This window comes from Misgurnus anguillicaudatus, chromosome 9 (assembly GCF_027580225.2).
Source record: "Misgurnus anguillicaudatus chromosome 9, ASM2758022v2, whole genome shotgun sequence".
Classification (NCBI taxonomy): Eukaryota; Metazoa; Chordata; class Actinopteri; order Cypriniformes; family Cobitidae; genus Misgurnus; species Misgurnus anguillicaudatus.
In genome coordinates, this window is record NC_073345.2 from 27,892,018 (window position 1) to 27,905,329 (window position 13,312).

The following is a 13,312-nucleotide window of genomic DNA, read 5'->3' on the forward strand; positions in this document are numbered from 1 at the left end:
AAATCATACTGTTTGATTTACTTGTGTTTCTTAATTCTTTAAAATGTTGATTTATAAGAAAAAAACATGCTTAGAGGACACATTTCACCCTGAAGAAAGGGTGAGGGGTAAAAGGAGAATGAGAACGAAGATGAGATCACCGTGCTCCCGTGAACATTATCCACTAGTGTCCTACACATGCGTCTTATCTCCCCTTCTGCAGACACCCATAAGGGACACACACATACACGAACAAAGCTAGAGATGAGCACGAACTCAGACTGTTGGAGTAAATAAGCAGGAAGACTGACAGCGAAAGAATTAAATGAATCTAAACATTCACAATACGAATCATTTGGAGTTAACGAAATGTGACCGCAGTAGTCTTCGTTCTACTGTCACGGCATTGGAAGAGTTTTGCAAAGTATTTTCAGCTCAGCAATAAAAAATGAATCAGGTGTCGCTACCCTGTGAGATACAGAATCAACTAGTGAAATCTAATCTGGATTAGTCACTATATTTGCCTTTTCCTGAAATATAAGAATGATGAATTACAACAATCTACTGTATAGAGAAATGGTCGCAATTCTGTAACAGTGAATGATTTTACATAGCAATGTGATGAATATAGTTTGACTGTTATGAAGATATACCTGGAGTTTTATGTGTTGGTATGAGGTGTTACTTTTTGGGAGGCATACCTCATATTCCCAGGTCGTAAAACTTCAACTACACATTTTTCTCGGGGGAATTCAGTTTCAGTTTTTGATAAGACTTCAGTATAAACACATCCTAGTACTTGAAGTCACAACAAAATGGCACTAACGATTGTCTTATTTTCCCTGTCGTGATGTATATTCTGGTTAAACGGCTTCTGAAAAGAAAAAAGTAGGGCTGGACTTTAATTCGTGTATTGAGAATTGATTCGATCGTTGAAAGTTGGGTCATGTTGCTATTCGCTAATCTCTGCAATCTTTTCCCAGGCTGGCCCCCCGGCATACCCCATGTCCATAAGTAAAGCGAGATTGTTTCGAGGAGGGCGATTTGCAGTTTTGACTAAAGATTATGAGGGCACATTGTTTTTTAAATAATGAAGTCATTTGTAAAAAAAAAACACAATATTCCAAAACATTTGCGTTTTTAATTTCAATTTTATTGTGACTTTAAAAATTACAGAGCCCCTACGGTGACATTGGAGTAAAAAAAATCTAAATTTAGTTTTATGTGCTCACGTGAAACTTTCACGCAGGGACGGATTGGCAATTTGTGCGTTCTGGAAAAGTCCAGAACGGCCGTTCAACCGAGGGCCGTCGCCCGGCTGTCGGCAAAAAAGTCTAACCCAATATGAACAGCCAACAGCAGGGGCACTAATACGATCACTTATATGCTGCTACGTGTTAAAAAAAAAGAGTCGGACTCGGCCTACTAGCCGTGATTGGTCCCCGGATTCCCGGAATTCGCGAGCCTGACCATCCACAGCCTGGTCATGATGAGGGACAGACAGAGTAAACTTGACACCAGCAAGAGGTCCTGGTAAGTGCCAGTAGTAGCACTACTGTAACAGGACACATTATAATATATTACACGATCTAAAAATAAATAAAACTCGCATGAAAACTAACGTAATGTGGAACTACTATTAGAGAGACGTGATGTGTGTGTGTTTGTGTGTGCGTGTGTGTGTGTGTGTGTGTGTGTGTGTGTGTGTGCGCGCGCGCGAGAAAGAGAGGCGCGGGTGCAATTGAACAGTGGAAACATAAAAACAAAACATACTCCGTCATTTTGTTTATACAGTACATCATTCAAACTGCAAAGTGTTTGCTTATATTTGTGTACAGTCGCAATAAAACATTGTGCTTTTGTCAAACTGTAACCTACAACTACAAGCCATTTTCATTATTTCACAGCCTTAATATAAATCAAAGTGTAATATGACATTGACAAAATAATAAATAACCTTGTCTGATAGTCTGACAGTATTGTGGCATAGTATCAGGACATCCTTGTGTCTGTTGCGCACGGTTAGGGGCGAATGGTCGGATGATGGGCCTATTTGGGAGAAAGTCCAAGGCTTTTTTAGCCCCAGTCCGTCCCTCATGTGCTCACGCGAAACCTTCATGTGCAGAATTTTTTTTTAAGTTAAGTTTTACGTGAGCACGCAATAACGTGAGCACGCAATAGTTTCACGTGTGCACGCGAAACCAAACTTTATTTATTTTTTGCTTCATGTCCTCTGAGGGGCTCCATAAAAAATGAATTAAGTTTAAGGCTAATTTATTAACATACATCTAGAATAAAGTAAATCAGATACAATTTAACTTTTTTCTATTAACAACCCAAACACCCTGCTGGTCACAAAAAATCAGACATTGCATTTCCTGAGGGAAATGCTTACATAAAAATTTACAATATATTGTTACATATACATAAAGAATATAATATCATCATTACAAAAGAAAATTTCTGGCAAGAAAAATGTGAAGAATCATTACAAAATTCGCTTTATTCAATTGACAAGTCAACATTTTTTTTTCCTTTTTATTTAAGGAGTAAAACATTTTCTTGTTAATCACACATGGAGAAATAAGCAAAGTGAGATTGACAAAAAAATTATACTATCATAGAGAATGAAAATGGGAAATTTCTACTCATTCCCCTCCAGCCTTTTTTGGAAAAGTTGCCTGAAAGCATATTTTGTAATTTTCACAAAAGTTTCACAAAAAGCCTTGCAGGAAATTTTCTTCTAAAAATATAAAAGCATAGAAATATATCAAATGAAAAAACAGACCCTCTGCTTTCAAACAAACAATAAACAAACAAACAAAACAGGAAAAAAACTTTTAAATATGGGTATTTTTTTTTAAAAAAATTTTTTTTTTTTTTTTTTGAAGGAATTTTGTTAGAGATCAGATTTAGAACGATTATCAAAACATACACAGAGTTAAAAATTAGTAAAAAAAAATATATATATATAAATTGGGTAAGTGTGTCATCTAGTGGATAATTGCACTATTACAGATTAACACAAAACTTCACCAGGGACACGTTTTTTTCATGCAAATGTTTTCTCTTTAACTCTTTCCCCGCCATTGACGAGATATCTCGAGATATCTCGTCAATCAGGAGAAAACGCTTCCCCGCCAATGACGAGTATTTCCGTCTTTCCGCAATACCGCTATTATCCACTAGGTGGCGCCCTTCCGCAACTGTTTAAAACCGGAAGTATTGCCCTATGGCAAGCTGCTGCATGTCCGTGTCTGTTTTAAAGATCGCTCTGAATGGGATCTCTATGAAAATTCGTCACAAAAATGGAATTATCTCTGCTTTTTGCTCAAAATGTGGTGTTATTGCAGAAACCTACCCATATTCAAAAACTGATTACAAAAGAACTCCTGAAGGTAGGATGAAACGTTTTTTTTTTTTTTTTTTTGAAAGCAGAGGGTCTGTTCTTTCATTTGTATATTGTATGTTTATATATTTGAAGAAGAACATTTTCTGGAAGGCATTAAACTTTTGTGAAAATCCTGAAAAACGCTGGCGTTGGCTGGCAACTTTAAAAAAAAAAAACGCTGGCGGTGAAAGAGTTAATTGACAAGATGACTCATCAATGGCAGGGAAAGAGTTAAAGTATGAAGTTTTAAAACATCAATAGTGCAAAATCCTCGGCTCTAGAACGCAAGTTTTGAAATAGAAGTAAAAATCTCTCTACGTGTAGGTTTTGATCTGTGATTGGAAATATCAGGGTTTTATTACAACAGGACATTTATATATTCATGTATGAAAAGTAAACAACTATTTATAGTCTATTTACATTCTCCACGCAGGTGGGTAATCATTTATTCATACAAATCCAAATGGAAAGTGGTGGTTTCAGCAGTCCTTTACATGTGAATGCTTAAATATGTCCTTTATTTTATTTTGACAAAAAAATAAAAAGCCGCTGGGGTTTTTATTTCGTTCGCACAATGGAGAATAGAGAGCAATCATTTATAATAATTGCTATACATAAATTACTGTCATTACTTAAACGTGTAGCAGTTAATCATTGAGTTCAAAAACAAAAATCCTGTACAGTTTTGATAATTATCACCAGTGCACCTGCAGCCTACACAATGTCACACATACTGTACAGTATACCCCAGATAAAAGGATCCTGTTTAAATCGACATGTGCTGATCAGACCTGTATTGTCTTAAAAGTGTGCCTGAATGCATTCCTGTCATGTTTGTTTACATCATTTCATTCGCCCGGGCTGTCAGTCTATGAGTGCGTATCAGTTTCACGGTAGCTGAGATTGAGCAAAGGTAACAAATTCCCAAAGTTCCCCTCCCGCCTTTAACACAAGCATCCCCCACAGACCTCGGGTAATTTAAATAAACTGCCCTCCGAGGTCTGACTATTCAAGGTCTTCTTTGCGCGTCTCTGCCCTGCCTTCACCTCCAAACAACACGTCGTCTTAAAATATTTAATTGGAAGCAGTAAACCCCTGATTAAATAAAAATGCACTTTGAAGAGAGCAGTATGAGCACAGAGAGTAATATGAGAAAGAGAGAGAGAGATCTTCAATTACTGTGCCGAAACCACGTCGCGCTTTTTCTTATTCAATAAAATAGGCCTTAAATATTCAGGAGCTGTTTCTGGGACTAATGAGTCCTCTCTGTGAGTGATATTATTCCAGTGGAATGAAGTGGTAGTGAGAGAATATCTGAGGAGGTCGCTGGATGCATTTCTAATGGGGTCTAATACTAAACCTGTGTCCCCCTGCACCACTCACTGCTGGCATTAAAGAACTTGAGAAACGTTTCAGGTGAACTCCCCATGCAGGTAACAAACTGAGTAAAGATGAAAGAAAAAAAAGGGAAAATAAAGGGGAAAAGAAACTAGAAAAAAAGAGAAGGGAAAAATAATGAATGGATGTACAGTACTGTGCAAAAGTTTTAGGCCACCATGCCAGAATTAGATTTGTTGTTTTTGCAATGTTATAGTGATCATATATAAATATTTCTCAGTCTCTTTAATAGAATACATCCAGAAAATACAAGAAGTGTTTATATAGTAGGGGAGAGCGGGGGCGAAACTACTATTTTTCAGAAAAACTTAATTTTAAAGGATAATGTTTTAGAGATATGTTTTAGCTGTGATCAGTAACTCACAAGTGTTGTCTATCAATACATGATGAAATTTTGTAAAAATGTAAAACGGCTTCAGTATAATTTCACTTTAAACATAAGTAGTAAATTGTTACTTTCGACCCCACCTGCAGAAACGAAAGTAACACAACAAAACAAGATAGATTTTTGTGTTACACTTGTTTTTAGTAAATATACATGACTATGACCTCGTTAATATGTAATTGCAAACATATTTTGTAATTTATCCTTGTAAAAAATAATAAAATTACATTTTCATTTTAAATTTCAGTTTTATCAAATGTTTCAAAAGCAACTGACAGTACAAACTTAAAATGTTGAGAAAAAAAAACATCTTTTCAACAGTTTGAACACTATAAAAATGAAATCAAATCAAATTAGAATGATATAAATTTTCAACATATACACCAGCATTAGCAGCGGGACAAAAAGTGTTACTTTCGTCCCGACAGGATCTCCTCACGTTTTAAATTTCAGTTTTATCAAATGTTTCGAAAGCAACCGACAGTACAAACTTAAATTGTTGAGAAAAAAAAACATTTTTTCAACAGTTTGAACACTATAAAAATGAAATGAAATCAAATTAGAATAATATACATTTTCAACATATACACCAGTATTAGCAGTGGGACAAAAACTTTCGTTACTTTCGTCCCGACAGGATCTCCTCACATTTAAACACGATTGACTTTTATTTTGAAAAACTCTGAGAAATGAAACTTCAGGATGTGTTAGGTCATAACCTGTAGATTGATCAGTACTTTACACATGAAACGAAAAGCACAACGCGTTATAAGAAAAAAATGACAGCTTTAGGAATTTACTTATCATGGTTGAAAATTAAATAAAGTTTAATTTCGCGTGCGCACACGATAGTTTCACGTGCACACGCGAAACTAAACTTTATTTAATTTTTACTCCATGTCCCCTTAGGTCAGTGCTTAATTATTTTCTGTCAAATTAGGATTTAATTTTATTTAGGTTTAAGAGATCCTGCAGTTTCCTGCTATTGCTCAAGTGGAAGGGGAGTTTGCAAAAGTGACGCAGGACGAAAGTAACAAAGCGATTTTATCCGAGCCCTGGTAACATTTGCCTCCCAAACTATGACAGCATCTTCGGCACACAACCCTTTATAGAGCTGACAAATATTGCGTTATTTACTCACAGTTTTTCGCGTGTAGATCTACACTCTAAAAACAAACGGTGCTATATAGCACCAAAAGTGGTTCTTTGCTCGTAATCATAGAAGAACCGTTTTTAGTGCCATATAGCACCGGTGAAGCACCGGTGAAGCACCTGTGTAGAACCATATAGTGCTATGTAGAACCAAATGTGGTGCTATAGTGGTGCTATATGGCCCCTATATGGTTCTACACAGGTGCTTCACCGGTGCTTCACCGGTGCTGTATGGCGCTGGAGGCGGTTCTTCTATGATTGCGATTCAAATCAACAGTTTTGGTGCTATATAGCACCGTTTGTTTTTTTAGAGTGGAAAGGTGTTTTCTACCGAGCCCCTAAGGTGACATTGGAGTAAAAAAATCTAAAGTTTAGTTTCATGTGCTCACGTGAAACTTTTGCGTGCTCATGCGAAACTTTCAAGCGTGCACATGAAAGCGAAAGTTTCATTTTCGCTTTCATGTGTGCAGTTGAAAGTTTAAAGAGCGCACGCGAAACTAAACACGATAGTTTCAACTAAACAGGATAGTTTCACTAAACTAAACTTTTTAAAAAAAGGTTTTGCGTGAGCAAATGAAAGTTTCACGTTTTCATCCCGCGATACTTCTGCAGGATCTCGTAAACCTAAATAAAATTAAATCCTAATTTCTAATTTCAAAGGAATTAGTCTTTTTACTCAAAAACGCTCAAGATGTTTAGTGCCACGAGAGGTCACACTAACACCGATGATGCCTAAATAAGACATTTAGTCCTGATTTTTTTTTTTACATATTTCCTGTATTTTCTGTTTGTATCTTTAAAAAATAGATTGAAAAATAAATATGGATAGACATTAAAACTTCTAAAACAACAAGTACAGTAAGTTGTTTAAACTTTTGTTTCTCTAAAAAAAACCTAAAATGTAGATCAAAAAATATTTATAAAATACTAGTCCTTACATCAGTGCAAACTGGAATTGTTTTGGATGCCCCCTGTCCATTTGGGTACACCAAATCGGTTTCCTGTTTTATCTACTGTATGGCTTTACCCTCAATGTATTTTTCCTTCAGTGCTTTAAAATGAGCGATGGTAGGATCAAAAACCCAGAGTCTTTATTTGTTCCTTTATTCCTTTCAAACAGGTTACTCTGGCTTTTAATCTGCAACCCCTACATTACCATCCAACCATTCACTTTTATCTTTTCTGTTTTCTCTCTCTCTCTCTCTCTCTCTCTCTCTCTCTCTCTCTCTCGTCTTTTAAGTGCTGTCGTGACCAGAGCGAAAGGAGCACTATTGCTTTTAGAGGACAAACTAATAGAGGTTCCCCATTATCTTTCTGTTCAACCCGTATATTTGCGCGCACACGTGTGCACGCTGCTGCTGTCAAGTGGGACAGGCAAGCGTGCACATGTGTCCCACGAGAGCTTTACCCTGTTCTGTAACATGACAGGCCCTCAGAGGAGTGCGCCAAGCTGTCACACCGAACTCTACCCAACGCTAATGAGTCAGAGTTAATTAAAAAAGCCAGGCAGGACTGCAGGAAACACACACACATTATGCACACACATACATGCACTCCTGGCTGAGGTTAAACACACATAGCGGACAGCAGGGAGGAATATTGCTGATTCATGCTGTATCCTCAGGGGGGCTGATTGTTGTACAGCAGTGTGTGTGTATGTGTGTGTGTCCCCTTGTGTGTGTTTAGCGTCCCTGTGGCGCTATGGCTTTTATGGTGAGGTAGAAAGAAAGCAACACTGCTTCTACTCTGAAAAAAAACTTTAAAAAAAAGACATTAGATGTGATGCTTTTAACCTCACAAAAAGTTGCCTAAAAATGTTATTTCCCTGCAACTCGGCGTGTATGACGAGATAGCTATAATTAGCTGCCAGCGTCTTTTCGGAACCCGAAATCGTGGCTGCTGAATAAGTGGAGGGACATGCTAGGCTCCGATATTTTTTTAAGCCAACGTAATGGATATCGTCGTGGATGAAGTTCACCTAACGTACAAATGGTAAGAGATAGTCTGACTGTATGACTTAGTAAATACTTGATGTTGTGATATAAATGAAATGTTGTAAACATAGTAGGTGTTGATGTACGTTCGCTAACTCAGACTTAGTATAATCACAGTGTTAGTGTCATTGTAGCGAAATAACTAGCAGTTCGGTCAGGCTGCTAAAGACACCATTTCAACATACGTCACACACTCCGTTGGCTCTGATTGGTCGTAGGTCTATCCAATTGAGTGCAGAGGCATTTTTCCAAGTATATATCGCTGCAGCCCGGAGACTGCAGGTGGGAGGACCTTATGGCGCAAGTGGGAGGAGCTTATTCCGCAAGTAGGAGGGATTTCAGAAATGTGCAAGTAGGAGGAGTTTACGCTTCAAATGGGACGGTGGTGAATCCTCTGGAAGTTTGTACAGCCCACTTGCGGCTAAAGCTCCACCCACTTGCTGCTAACCCACCCATTTGCAGCTGGCTTCGACCTCCGTTTATACCCCTTTACATTTTTCTGTTGAGACACGCCCCATAATCATAGCCCAATGGAGTGGTATCAGACTCAAATTCTGACTAGAATTGAGTATGACAACGTCAGGCTAGTGATAACTTAGTCTTGGCTACACTCTTAAAAATAAAGGTTCCTAAAAGGTATGGTTCCATAAAGAAAATGCACTGTAAAAAGTGTTTCTGTGCCTTAGTAGATTTAAAATAAATTGAGTAAACTGTATTAAAAAAATGTAATTCTTGTTTTTTTAATCAAAATATGAGTTAAAATAAAATAAAAATTGGAATAAATTGATTAATTCTATATGAACACATTATTGAGTAAATTCAATTTAATTTTATTATCTATAATCGATTTAAATTTGTAAGAAAGAAATTAACTTAATAATTTTGTGTTAAAACTACATGAATTATTTTAGTAAACACCACTAACTAGGCAGTGGACTTGCAGTTCCAAGCATGCTTTGCATGTGACTGCATTTGGAGAGTGAAATTTGAATTGAAACTTTTTTTGTTTTGTTTTTAACTAAAAAGAAAGACTTGTTAGTGTTTCTGTTTTTTTCTTTGAGTTTTGTAGTTACCATTGTTCAGAAGACCGGTGCTTGTGCATAGACTGCATACTGAAGTATGTCGCGCTTTACAGCTGCCCAATAGGAAACTGAGTGGGTGCGTTTGAATAAACGTTTCTAGCCCTCATCTCACGACATAAAAAACAACAACTAACCATAAATATGTTACCTGTACCAAGAAAAAAAGGTTTACCTAACTGAGTAATACTAGTACAATTAGTTAACTCAACTCAATTTTATTGCATTCATATTAAGTAATGTTAGTGTGTTCAATATACTTAAAAAGGGTTGCAAGTTGACTCAACCTAAAACTTCCCATGCAGTCACTTGCCTCACTTTTTATAAGTTAGATCTAGGTATTACTTTTTAAAGTGTGGCATCATGAAGTTTTTACAGTGATTAAAATGACTAGCACTTTGCCAGTTTAGTGCTAACTGGTTAACACGGTACATTTTGTGAAGGTTGGTTTACTCTGTCAGAACTCATTTAAGGTTTTTAAAAGATTAGCATGTTACTGCCACAAGGGTTTGTCTAAAAATAAATTAGCATTTTTATTTCATTTGCAAATCAGCTTTATTCATTTTATCAGCATTTGTGGACGCTATTAGCATGCAGGCAGAAATGTCAGCGGCAGATTATCATGTTTACTCAGCATATTAGTATATTAGCATTTTTTTAATATTAATGGTAGATTAGCATAAACATTAGCATCCATTAACATGCCTTTGCATATTCAAATTTGCTTTACGTACAAACGCGATGCTAATCGTTTCGGCTTTTGTTCTGTGGTTATTCCACAGTTTCTGTCCCAGTGGGGTTTTTGATTAAGTGGATGGTGAAAAGATGTTCATAGTTTTTAGCAACGTGCTCTAGCAGAGTGAGATTAGCATCACATGCTTGTATGTCTTTAACATAAACATAAGGAAGATAAGGAAGTGAAACTGTATACGATTTTGTTAACATCACACTGAGCTTAGAGACAGAGGTGTGAAATACAGCACCATCGAATAGACTCCCGTTACATGTGATATATATATTTAAAAATGTATTTTTTATTTGCTTTCTCTACTGTCAGGATCCTGCCTGAATCTTGTGCTCTTTGTTCCGTCTGTGATCGTACTGTTTTGTTCCTGATCTGTTCTGTGATTCTAAGTTAAGTCAAGTTTATTGTCATTCTAATCTAGTTTAGTCCAGTTCTTTGTCTAGTGTTTAATATAGTATAGTCTAGTCCTGTTAGTGTTTAGGATATCTTGTTTCATGTTGATTTTTGCCCCATCGTGGGTTTTTGTTTTCTTGTTTTGGAATAAAGTCTTCAGTTATGGGAAAAATATCATATCAGGGTTGGTTTAGGCAAAATCACGATTTCATGATTTTATCACAATTCTTTTTCATGGTTTTTTTTATTTTGTCATTACTGAGCCTTGATTGGCTACTTTTCTTTACTTATCCTAAATTTTTTTATGTACTGTAAATGTTGCAAATCAGTAATGCCCTGACGGCCTGGTAGAGTAATAATTTGAATAAGAAATCATTTGTATTGCGTATGTGTCGGAACATGGCCATCCGCGCGTAGCCACGGTTAGTATACTTTGAAAGCGTAAAAAAGGTATATCTTGGCCCTTGTCGCGTACTTGATGTAGGCACAAATTACGATACAACGATGTTTCCGAAAAAGTAGATCGTGGAGGCATTTTAATTGTTCACGATCAAATATCGTCATATCGCACACCCCTAGATCAAATTAAAAATATGTAAAATTTATTTATTTTGTAACAATAATTTTGTTCCTAATCAAATATGAGTTTGTCATAATAAATCAGACAAAAAATACTCCCCTCCATTGAACCGATTGGTGACGCCCACCAAATGCGTCACACTTTTTTTTTTTTTAACAAAAGTGATATTTGAATGGAAGAATATGGGTAGCGTTATCACCAAAAATGAAGAGAAGCGCTGCACAGCAGACTATATTTAACTGCTGGGGGATGTTAAAAAAAACAAAGCTGAGAAGGAGGTAAAAGAATATTGTGTTCAGGGCTTGACATTGACGCCCGCCAAATGCGGGTAGATTTCATCACTGGCAGGTAAGACATCCACTACCACCAGCCACAAGTATAATTTCAGCCTACAGCCAAATAAAAGGTAGCCAAGCTCGTCGTATCACAAATTTACAATCCAATCACAACTTGCAGTTAGTGAAGGCGGGTTCGGCGGAATCGCACTGAATAACACACAACAGAAGATAAGTTTTAACACGATCACATGAGTACTACGTTTAAAGTACTTTGCTGTTATTTATTCTTAGCGGAGTTTACCGGAAGTTACGTGCGGACTGCGACAAACGCTTGTTTATGTTGTTACTTCTGAAACCATCTATATACTAGGCTGAAGTTCTACTATTGACGTTTCAGTTACGTTTTCCAGGTCCATACTAAAAAAACACAAGAATCGTCCATTAACAATCTCCAAATAATTGATGAATCCCTTAAATTTCATATCTTTGTCTGATTCAGGCTCAGACATAAGGTTTGTTTAGACACACAGAGAGCTACCAACGGAGCTGCTCTCTGAAACAGCCAATCAGAGCAGAGCTTAATATTATTAATGAATATTGGCACCTTTAATATCCTAATGATTTTTGGCATTACAAAATCAATAATTTTGACCCATACTGTACAGTGTACTGTACAAATATACTTACTTATGCTATGATAGGTTTGTGGTCACATTTAAGGAATTACATTTTCCAATTAAGGTTTCATGTATATAGTTTTTCTATCCCAGGTTTTAAGTATGGCAGATTGTTTTTGTATAATAAAATGTGTCGATCTCTTGTTTTTATGTAAAGTAGCAATCCATAACTTTGCCTCTTTATCGCCATCTCTGTTTGAAAACATAAAATTGCAGGTTACTTTACAAATCCATCTTTACACAGTGACGTAAAACTGACATTTCTTGCTAAATACAACCTGGCAACTCAAATTATTTATAAGCTTTTTGATGTATTGTTGTGAATTGGGGTGAGATAAGTACGTTTCAAAAACTGATTTTTTTTATACTAGCCCAATAACTTATTTTTGTGATTAAAGGAACACACCCACATTTTGGGAATTTGGCTTATTCACCGTATCCCCCAGAGTTAGATAAGTCCATACATACCTTTCTCTTCTCCGTGCATGCTGTAACTCTGTCTGGCACAGCCCCCACTAGCTTAGCTTAGCATAGCATAAAGACTGAAAGTGAATGGCTCCAGCTAGCATACTGCTCCCAAAAAGTGACAAAATAACGCAAACATTTTCCTATTTATGTGTTCTGATTTTTATAGTCACACCCTGTACAAATAACAAGGTCATATGAGACACAGCCATCTTTTAACAGTATACATACTGAGAACTATATTCTCAGAAAGCGAAGCACTGCTACTTGGGCGGATTGATTTGCACAACTCTGACCTAACTCTTTGCTCCTCACCAGGGGGCTTCTCGGAGCACTGTATACTGTTAAAAGATGGTTGTGTCTCATATGAACTTCTTATTTGTACACGGTGTGACTATAAAAATCACAACACATAAATAGGAAAATGTTTGCGTTATTTTGTAACTTATTGGGAGCAGTATGCTAGCCGGAGCCATTCACTTCCAGTCTTTGTGCTAAGCTAAGCTGGCGGGGACTGCATCAGACAGAGTTACAGCACGAACGGAGATGAGAAAGGTATGTATGGACTTATCTAACTCTGGGTGATACGTTGAATAAGCAAAATTCCCAAAATGTGGGCGTGTTCCTTTTAAAGAAAGAACAGTTATGGATTACAGCTCAGTAGTGTTTTTAATTTAGTGAGGCAAAAGAGTATTCATTTCTAACAATAATATCATACTGTTTATTAACCATGACAAAATATATCTGCCTATAAGTCTGTATCAACTTTAAATGCATGGACAAGCATAAACAAATG

General features: G+C 36.6%; 1 protein-coding gene across 5 annotated transcripts in view; it reads left to right on the forward strand.

The window, feature by feature from the left end:
- celf4 (CUGBP, Elav-like family member 4) overlaps nucleotides 1-13,312 on the forward strand; it is a 128,063-nt gene that overhangs the window by 22,330 nt on the left and 92,421 nt on the right. The window lies entirely within an intron of this gene.